This window comes from Oculina patagonica, chromosome 13 (assembly GCF_052425735.1).
Source record: "Oculina patagonica isolate OP01 chromosome 13, crgOcupat, whole genome shotgun sequence".
NCBI classification, from domain to species: domain Eukaryota; kingdom Metazoa; phylum Cnidaria; class Anthozoa; order Scleractinia; family Oculinidae; genus Oculina; species Oculina patagonica.
The window spans coordinates 1,501,434-1,512,405 of NC_135770.1; the positions used below are offsets into that span (position 1 = coordinate 1,501,434).

The 10,972-nt window shown below is 39.2% G+C and overlaps 1 long non-coding RNA gene across 1 annotated transcript; it reads left to right on the forward strand.

The window, feature by feature from the left end:
- The first annotated feature begins 1,886 nt into the window (after window positions 1-1,886).
- On the forward strand, window positions 1,887-10,389 carry LOC144636793 (uncharacterized). The gene is made up of 2 exons (XR_013567621.1): window positions 1,887-2,044; window positions 9,864-10,389. It is a non-coding gene; the product is annotated as an uncharacterized LOC144636793 (long non-coding RNA).
- Window positions 10,390-10,972: the final 583 nt, after the last annotated feature.

Genomic DNA, 10,972 nt, shown 5'->3' on the forward strand with positions numbered 1-10,972 from the left:
AGTCCTGACCCAAAATTCGAAACCCTATTTATAATCAGACCCTACCGAGAACCTGCTTTGGTTTATGCAAACATTTTAAGATGGGATATAAATCACCGAAGTTTTTAAATCGCTCTTCTCAAAGGATGACCAGAGAGCACAAAACATACTCCATGTCAGACTTAATTGGCTCGAACCATTACCTTTGGGTTCCGCACATACCTAGTTTATAGCTTATATAAGGTCCCCACGGGTTTCTATAACAGGCTACTCAAAAGAAAAAACTTAGGTTGATTTGAATTTATTTTACTTATTTAATCCTTGTAATCCGATTGTGTGTAATAAAGAGTTCCCTTGCAAGGGGAAAACCGTCTCTTACTTTTGGAACTTCATCTATCAGGTTTTCTTGACCATGACTTGGCTAATCTTACTTTAGATGGAACAAGGAAAGCGATAAAATGCTCACCCACACGCAAGCGGAAATCATTTCAGTTTTTAAAATGGCCGATTTTCGCAATTACAAATCCTTAAAATAATTGATGCTTCAGCTATCCCAAATGCGAGTTACCATCGGTCAAGAAAGAATAAATTAAAGAATGGACTATTTCAAGATTAAGATTTGAACTTAAATCGTTTAATTATATAATGATAAGCTGATGATCAAGCATATGCGCAGACTTAAAGGATGAGTATTTTTTTCCTTTCGTCGCCTCAATATGACCATTCTGTTAAAACAACAAATTGTTCTGTTTTTTTTTTTTTTTTGCGTGCGGCGGTTTTTCCCAAGGCCATTTAAAAGCCTGTGAGTGGTCTTAAAATTGTTCTTTCAATTGCAATTTGCTCTACTTTGAAAATGAACTTGAGATATCTTAATGCACTGAAAGTTCTTCCGGCCTGTGGAGAGCGCACTTTTTATCAGTTATTCGTTTTGTTGCAAATCCCTTTTCTCCTGGCGATAAAGTTAAAGGCAAGATCACTGAAATCTCCGCTTATCGTTTTTAAATGTCGTTTAATGACCCATTCAAACTGAGAGAAAGGACAATTGTCCGACTACAGAATCTTTGACGTGCAGAAACGGCCGGTAATATCACCAAAAAACCACGGTGATCGGCTTCTCGAAACTATTGCCTTGGAATTGACCAGCGCCCGTTTAAAAAATTGAAACAGTTATTTTACAACCGTGAATAAAATAAACCAAAATAAAATGAAGGGGAAGTATGCAAGAAGAAATGAAAATATTCTGCATCGTTTTTGTAACAATACTAAAGATCAAGAACAGGTGCTGAATTGCAATATAAAAGACTTAAACGGCGTTCTTTTGCGTTCGCTTATCGAGAAGCGCTTTCCTTAGCATCTAGAATAGAAAATCGGGTCGGCATGCGACGAATACCGGTTGTAACTTTAGTGGGTTTCCTAATAATTGTTTCGTATTTTTTATCTTTGAAAACCACGCTGGGGAAATAATTAGACGGGCTACTTTTCTATTTATTACATGTGCAAATAAGGATCTAAATTGCCTTTCATGAATGGAGAATTCAAGTGTAAAATTGCTCCATAATGTTCAATTCGAATTAAGTACGAGAAACTCCCAGTATTAAACGTCACAGCATTTCGCTGGTTTTCCGTGTTGCATAGAAATTTTTTTGAAATATTCACCGAAAAATGTTACGTGAGTAAAAGAAAAAGCCTTTGTCTTGTTCCAGAGAAAGAGAAATCAGTATATTCAAACCGGCTTTCGACGCAAATTTGCAAAATTATTCAAACCATTATTTTATTACGCACAATGGCTTCAAATCAATTTCCTATGCCAAAACCATCGTAAAAATAAAATGACCAACAAAGCATTGATTACACACATACAGCGACCGAACAACTCTCGTAATTAATTGCTCTACCTTTGTTTTCCTCTGGTTTGTGAATGGTACGCTGACAACAATAAAAGCGATAAAATTCTCTGGGCGTCCCTATAAAAACAGGCACGGAGACCGTCAACTGCTTCGTACAATTCACGACACCCAAGCACAGGCGACACAATAAGTTGGAGCGATTTTCTTCTGCGACAATGGTAAGCTCATTTATTACGAATCTGTTGCGTTTTTCAGATTTAATCTCTACTCCAAGAATTCAGTTAGTTTACGGATCCCATACAAAAAGTAAATTTTCGCGCCGCTGCTTTTCTTGTGTCAGAAAATTTTAATACTTCCGTAAGATCTCGTAAAGCCATCTTCTAAAGATTGATTCCATTCCAGTATAAATCGCCTGTACTGGGTTTGAAGTTGGGGTTATTTGATCATGTAAGTGCCACAGGTTTCGAAAAAATTGATTTAAACAGCGTTGAAACAAAGACTATGTGGTGATATAGAACTCAAAAGTTAGTTTTCGCATAAAAACGTGCATTTTGCTACAGTTGAACAACAGAGCAACAGAATTTAACTGAGAACAATTTTGTAATTACTTTATTTTGTTGTTTCCGTTATAAATATAAAAAGCTAAAAGAGAAACAGGTTCGACGCAATAAAGCATTTAAAATATAAAAAAAGGATTATCGGACACAATTAAGAACTGGGTTAGTTTAGGTTTAGATTTTCAGTATAATTTAATTCAAGTGTTCCAGTATAGCGTGTTAAAAAGTCTTATCCATGATCAAAAATCCCTGTAGCATGGGTAAGAAAAAAGAATAATACAGAAAACATATTGGGTAATTAATAAGAAGAATCGCTCAACCGCTCGCTAAAAATGCCTTAAGATTAACGACTTCGGTCCGATTTCAATTATTTCTTAAAAGGAAAGAAACAATACCGTCTTAGAAAGCCAATTGAAACTAGACTAAAATGTTTATTAATCCTTCAACAAAAGACTTTTGGCAAACGGCCTTAATGATCTTTTCAAGAAAAAATTTAGCGCGAGGAAAGTCAGTTTAGTTGAGTATATAATATTTTGTCGCCAAACTATCTGCTGATTGTGATATTTTCCGGCAAGCAGAAAGAACAAACAATAAAAAATTACCAGCGACTAAAATGAAGCAAGATATTGAAACCGACCATAGTACATGTACAATATTAAGAAAAAAGAAAGATTGCTTTCTTAAAAATCTTACCTGGGATGTGTTCTTTTTTTTTTTTTGGCCAGTTAATGGCTGACTAAATGTTCAGCAAAAATCTCAAAAAATCTAATAATCGCTGAAAAATCTTGGTGAATAATTTTTGGAGAAGCAGGCGGAAAAGAAAGCCATTAAAACGCTGACATCCGTTGACAGTTGTCAACTGCAGTTTGTCTGAAGTTCATTGCTTAAAAGCGAGCTGATAATAAATAGTATAAACTAACTGCCGAGAAAAAGTCAAATGTTGACACTTGAACACGAGCAGGCTGTGAATTAATTGATTTTCTTCGTTTTAATCTCTTTGTTTTTATTAGGAACAGGATACGCCGGCATATTAAATATGGAAATAAAGCAACATTCTTTCCTGTTTATTTTGCATTGTACTTTTTTCACTACCGAAATCGGTTCTACGTGCTCAAAGCCTACGCAGTGCTCTTTAAAAATGCGAGCGTAAGCTTCTAGAGTTAATGTAGAATTTGTCATTGATACTGTTGAAATGAAAAAAGAATAATAAAAAATACGGCATTTATTTCTCACGCTGTACACGTTAATGCTTAAGGAAGATCAAAGCTTAATTTCTCCATATGATTTCACTGCATTGATAGCAGTCAGTTTATGAGAACAAAGTAAATAGTCAACAAAGAGAATTAATTTTAATGTACTCCCAAATTCTCTTATCAGAAATTGAGTAGCATTTCAAGTCTGTGACCGAACGGCTTCAGAAACTTGATTGTAAGCATTCGTGTATAAATTGTAAAAAAGGTGTTTGGAATTCTAAATAACCAGAATAACCACTACGCAGATGGATTTTACAAGAACAGCAAACACTCAATTAATTCGAATCACTCATAAGGACAATCGATTTCCTTGTAAAAGGAAGCTTCGTATTTAAGCTGGATTAATAAACATAAAAGCTTAAAATATTCGTTGATGATCTTCCTGATAGATAGCTAACTCGAACTCCTTTACAGGAATTTCCTTGCATTTTTGTGTGTGTTTGTGTAAAAAAGGGAATATTTTTCTATTATATTGAATTTCTTCTTTGACCAATGTGTCGAGGCACTCGCTCAAACAGTGACAACAACAAACAAATAAGAGAGCCAGAGTCTTCGTGTCGTTAATTAGGATGTTTATTCTTCGCTTCCCCGTTGATCTACTGTGCTCCGCTTTGCTAATCTATCTTAACTTTAAAAAGTTAAAAGCTTACTTAATACTTACTTACTTTATGCCTATTGAAAGCACGACCAAGAGCCTAGCCAAAAGAAATCAAGGTGGCTCAAAAACAAAGTACTTGGATGTACCCAGCTAACTAAGGCAAGCAAAGATTAACCAGTCACAACTAGGTAAACACGACTATTTAAAGCAAGAGTAAACCTTGGATCTATTTAAGAGAAATAGCAGCCAAGGTCGCTAGAAAGACACAAAAATAAACAGATTCACAGGTGAAACGTTTGAATGCTAGGTTAATTTTCAACGCGACGTTTCCTGGACAAACAGAAGTGGTCTCCAAGAATAAAGTGTAACACATGTGTAAGCTAATCTTGGCTTGCCAAAGCGACCTTTGATCACAAATTACTGGTAAATATTTTACTCCTTAACAAACGTATAAAGTTCAGTGAAAATAACTTGTGTCGGTGTTACTCTAAAAAACCTGAGATCGTTTATCCTGCCAAAGTTTGCTTGTTTTAGATTGCTTTAGGTCAATAAGTCAGTTTTTCACAAAAGAAGCAAGGTTTGAAATGAATTATCCTTTCCTTTAACAACTCAGTCTTTCACTGAAATGAGTGGGTTTCGTTTTCGAATGTTATTGGGAACCTGTTAAACACACTACATGTAACCCACGAGCGAAGCTCTGGACCAAACTTGTGGAAGGTGTTGTTATAGTTTTACTTTCCTTAAAATATCCTGGAAAAAATCCACGGGTATGTATTTCCAAAGATACGTTCAAGATACACCCAGTGTGAAGTATTCTGGCAGCTTCAACAACTTTATGGCATTTATTAAAATGGCATTTATTAAAAACTAGCATGGTATATTGCAATTCCTGAGTTTTAATTGGTTTACAGGCAATGGTATATGAGCTTTTATACCATTGACATCAAAAATGGTAGCCGACACCCGTCAACAAAGGCAGCTGGGGAGTTCAAATATTGCAATTCTTTGGGCGTTTTTAATAAAACAATTATTCTACTCGCGCTTGTTGGATATGAGATCGTTATAGCCAACTCGGTGCTACGCGCCTCGTTGGCTACTACCATCTCATATCCAACGCGCGCTCGTGGAATAATTGTTAAATATATAATAGGTCTATAACTGTCGAACTCCCGGTAATTAGAGGTATTTTATCTGATTTCCCTACCTTTACAAATGACCCTTGTAATTTACAAATGACCCCCCCCCCCCTCCACCCTTATGGGATCACTACCTTATCGTGGTAGGGTGGTTTGCGTGTCCCAGCAACCCGGAGAGCTATGCCGGCTGGAGTCTTGTACTCCTGGTAGGGCCACCCATGCCGGACAGGTCGAAGGGTAGGGGCCTGACAAAAAGTGATCCCCTGGTCCTCCAGGTTGGGGGTTCGGCACAGGGCTAACAACCCTGTCCTGTAGAAAATGATTATGTTACGGAAACAGCAACAGAGGATACAACCACAACTGATTGCCATGGCCTTTCAGAGTCACCTCGAATGACACGGATGAATGGCAGTGGTGAAATCCGCAAGGAAGCCGCTGACAGGATTATGAAAGTCCTAGGCACAAAGACTAAGACCAGAATAGGTTTTTGGAATGTGCGAACCCTGTATCAAACGGGAAAACTGGCACAAGTAACAGCTGAAATGAGGCGCTATTGCTTACATATTCTAGGAGTTAGTGAGAGCAGGTGGACAGGTTCTGGAATAGTGAAAACATCAACAGGAGAAACTGTGCTGTATGCTGGCAGAGATGACAACCAACACCATGAGGGAGTTGCCATCATACTCAAGAAAGGAATGGAAAAGTACCTCTTAGAGTGGAAACCAATCAACAGCAGGCTTATGACAGCTAGAATGAAGGGAAAGCATGTTAACCTGTCCCTTGTCCAATGTTATGCACCAACGAATGACAGCGATGACACCACAAAAGACAGCTTCTATGCACAACTGCAAGCAGAACTGGAGAAACTACCGCGCCATGACATGCTGGTTATAATGGGTGACCTTAATGCAAAGGTGGGAAGTGATAATTCGAGCTATAACAGAGCAATGGGAAAGGAAGGCTGTGGTACTATGAATGAAAATGGAGAACGTCTTGCCGAACTGTGTGCAGCATACAACCTAGTCATTGGAGGAACAATCTTCCCACACCGTGATATTCACAAGCTTACATGGTGCTCTCCTAACGGTAGAGATAGGAACCAGATTGATCACTTGATGATTAATGGCACATGGCGGCGGATGATTTAGCTCTGCTTTCTCATACCCATAGCCACATGCAAGAGAAGACCAGCCTTTTAAGCGAATACGCTCACCAGGTGGGACTGAACATCAGCCTAACCAAAACTGAGGTCATGACCCTAAACAACTCTAACCCTCAGCCCGTCAAGGTGAATGGAAAAGACCTCCCAATGACCGAGCAGTTTAAATATCTGGGCAGCATTGTCAGGCAAGATGGTGGTGCAGGCATAGATATCCAGAGCCGGCTGAACAAAGCCAGAAACACCTTCAGGATGCTTAGCAATGTGTGGCGGTCGTCACAGTTCGGTACACATACCAAGCTCAAGATCTATCAAAGCTGTGTCCTGTCTACCCTTTTGTATGGGTCAGAATGTTGGCGAATGTTAGAAAGTGATCTAGAGAAGCTGTCAACCTTCCATACCAAAAGTCTGCGAAAAATACTTCGCATCTTCTGGCCTCAAACAATTTCCAACAAGGATCTACTTTTGCGGTGCAAACAGGAGGACATGGGTACTATTATTATGCAACGGCGCTGGAGGTGGATTGGCCATGTCATCCGAAAGGAAAACGAATCCATCACAAAGACAGCACTATACTGGACACCCGAAGGAAAGCGCAAGCGTGGCAGGCCCAAGAATACATGGCGACGTACAGTAGAGACAGAATTGAGGGGCTTAAACCAAAGCTGGAACACCATCCAACAGCTGGCCAAAGACAGACAGCAGTGGAGGACCTTTGTTGCTGCCCTACGTGCCAGTGGGCACAATGGGCAGTGAGTGAGTGAGTGACAAATGACCCTCAAACTAGAACCCAGGCTATCTCTTCGAGGTAACTTTTGAAGTCACATACTTTGAAGCTTCTCCTTTGCAAGCGGAAAGCGTGGGCAGATCCTGGAAACTAGTGAGTCTGATATTCCCGCCAAAAGCTATTCTAGAGTGACAGACTTCACAATATCCTGACTTCATGGGTATAAACAGCAAAAACGGAATTTGTAGTGCTCTTATTTTGTTGCTCGAGGTTCGCTCTCCACAAAGAATAGTCGTGTACTGCCAGCTGCTCTCCTTAAGCTTCAGGAAAAAAACTGGAGCGCTCTCTCTATTTACTGGGACTTTTATTCAAAGAAATTATAAGTGTAGTTGTTAATATATTATCTTATTACTTTATTAACTATTTTGTATTTTAGTGAGGTGGCGGTTAAGTTATGTGATGTCTTACGGTTAATATTTCGATGTCCTACGGTTAAGTTAAGTTTCTTATGTCTTATGTTATGTTTTGTGTCTCTTCAATTTTTCCTGGGGAGGGCAGGCGTTTGTATACAGGTTAGACATAGTATTCCAACTTATCCCCAAAACTCGAAATTATCCAGGTTCGGGTTGTTCAAAACACGATTAAGTAAATTTAGAATTTCCGTTGATTTTTAACTTTTCGGTGAGGTTATTCCTCGCGAAGCGAGGCCGAAGGCCGAGCGTAGCGGGGTGTATAATTTTGTCCCTCAAAGGGCTCAGGCGGGATGAAGTCTCGTGTGGAGTTTACGGTCATGTATATATATATATACGGGATTGCCAAACTTAAGCAAGATTCTTAGGGACTTACATCCAGTGTTGCAGTCATCTAACAGATGCAAGAAAGCTATCAAAGATGTTCCATTAATAGCATTTCGGAAACCTAAAAGCCTTGGTGATTATTTGGTGAGAGCAAGCAGAGTGAATAATCGTGAACGTGGAGATTACAGGCCAGGCACATGTAAATGTACATCCAGAAGATGTGAAGTTTGCAAATACATCGATGAGAACGGTCGTTTTAAGAGCTCGCAAGACAATAGAAGTTATTCGATCAATTACAACCTTAATTGTAACTCTAGTTATGTAGTTTACTTAATTACGTGTAAGAAATGTTCGTTGCAGTATGTGGGCTCCACAACAACGAAATTTAGACTTAGGTTTAATAACCACAAGTCTAGAGTTAGGCGACACGAAATGTTGACGCAGACCGAGAAAAGGGCTGATGATCTTTTGTACAGACATTTTTGTAGTGAAGGACATAATGGACTAAGCGACATTAAGATTCAATTGATAGACCGGGTTAATGGAGAACAAAAGTTGCGAGAAAAGGAGGGTCAGTGGGCTTATAGACTGAAAACTCTAGATCCGAATGGATTGAATGATAATGATTTTTTCTTTGTACAAAATAGGCGCTCGAGACGTACGTAGATTTATGTAAAGTTAGTTAGCGCGCGCATGCGGGGGAGTAAACGAATTATTGTAGCGCGCGCGCGTGGATGCTCAATTTGAAACTTGTTAATGTAGTATGGCGCGTGCAGGGCAACGGTAATTTACCCTGAAGAAGACGCCTATAAGGCGTCGAAATATAGGTAAAAAAATGGAAAAAAAATGTCTTCATTTGTGATAAAGTTATATATATATATATATATATTTGTGAGCTTGGTGTCTGGCGGAAATGACGTCACACGGCCGCCGCGCGCTGGTGGCCTAATGGTAAGGCGTCGAACTTGAAATCAGATCTTCGGGACTGAGGGCGCGGGTTCGAATCCGGCTAGGGTTTTTTTTTTTCCTTATTTTTTTTGTGGGTTCGAATCCTGAGCCTTTCATTTTTATCGTTTTTCTTTTCGGATTAAAATAACATTGATTTCCACATAATACTCCCTCAACGCCTACTCAGGCTATAAACCTTTCATCGCCATCAGGGGCGCGCGGGCGGAGGGTTCGAATCCTCCTGCCGTTCGTTCTTCTTTTTTTTTTTAATGCCCTCAAATAAATGTCCAAACTGCGACTATCCAATAATTTGTCGATGATTTTGAAAATAGCCTGCGCTTCCCAACGCTTTATACCTCTTTACGAACCAGAAAGAGCCGCCATCTTCAAAGCGGAGTAGACCCTGGGAACGAGGGTGTCGCGGCCATGCCCGTTACTAATATATTTAACAAATATATCTTCCTGCCTACTGTGGAAAATTGAATATGTACAATTTTCAACTTCAAATAATCCACTCCTTATTTATAACACCACCCCCCCCCCCCCCCCGCCTCCCCAACCCAGAGCTTCGCGAGGCCCTGCGAGTCACGTATTACTAGTTTGTCTATATTTTCTGTCCCCTAGTTTTGGCGTCGACTAATCTCGAACTCCACAAAACATTATCAATATAAGCATTGATATACAAGAGAAATTTAACCTTCGATCAACTTTTAATCCTGACTGAGTGTTAATGGGGTTTCGAACAGTCCATTCTAGGTTCTTTATTTAATGTCCTATATAGTGCATGTTGACTGAGATGAACTCCGTCACAGAAGTGAAATGTGGTGTTTAAATTTTCTTATGTTATGCTTTTACATTTCAGATGTATTCGTTTCCAGTACTGCTCACAGTTATTCTCCTGGGTTCCACGATCAATATGCCTCGAGCCCAAGGCTCACGCTGCTTGAGCGGTTGCCAAGGTACATATAACGCGTGTTTCACGGGATGTGTGGGCTATGAACACTGCCAGGGATGCAGTGCCGCTTTCAGTGCCTGCAGTTCCGGTTGCAAAAGAAAGAGAGATTTTGCGTCAAGCCAAGAAGACGACGAACAGAGAGAGTTTAGTTTGGGAAAAGCTAAAGAAGGAGAGCGAAAACGAGAATGGAAGATGCCGTTCTAAGAAGCACAACAGAAAGCATAAAGCATTTCAAGACACGTTTTAAGAACGTTTAACAGTCTAGCTACATATTGAACGCTGAAGTATAGCAAGTGACTTGTTTACATGTATTGAAGCTCATTAAGCATCCATTATTTCTTTACAACGACTAACGTTTGTTTATTAGGTACCAATAAAAATAGATCAGATGTGCAAGAAATAAATTGTGAAATAAATGAATGATCGAACAAAACTATTGTAAAAGGCTTACTAATTAACACGTAACTTTGATTGAAAAGGAGACAGACAACCCACGTTAGCCGCTACTTGGACTTTTATGTTGATAGAGTTCTTGTTCTAAGGGAGTTGACCGGTTATCGACAATCCAAACAGTCGATAGGCTTTGGGCAAGGGAGGTGGGAGGGGCGAAGGCTCCATAAAATTGTGATGAAAAGTTTTCAGATTTTGCGAAAGTTAATCTTTGCGCTGCTGCCACTGAATTCTTCTGAAAACTGGATATAGTTTGTTTTTATTTCTAGTTTTCCGATAAATTTTTAGAGTGTTCCTATGGCCGGCAATTTCTTAAGATTCCCGGCGAAAATTAAAGGGACTGTGTCACGGCTGAGCTAAGTATATTAATATTAAGTTTTTCCAAATACTTGCTATGAATCTTAATGGTTGCAATAAAATTACTTCTGTGGAACTAAATGATAAAGCCATAGCTTCATTGCAAGCAAATGTGTTTCCCAGGCGTTATAATTTAAAATTACAAGCAAACAAGATTAACTTTGAAAACTGTTCAGCCCAACAATATTTCAAAACCCCATATCGCAATC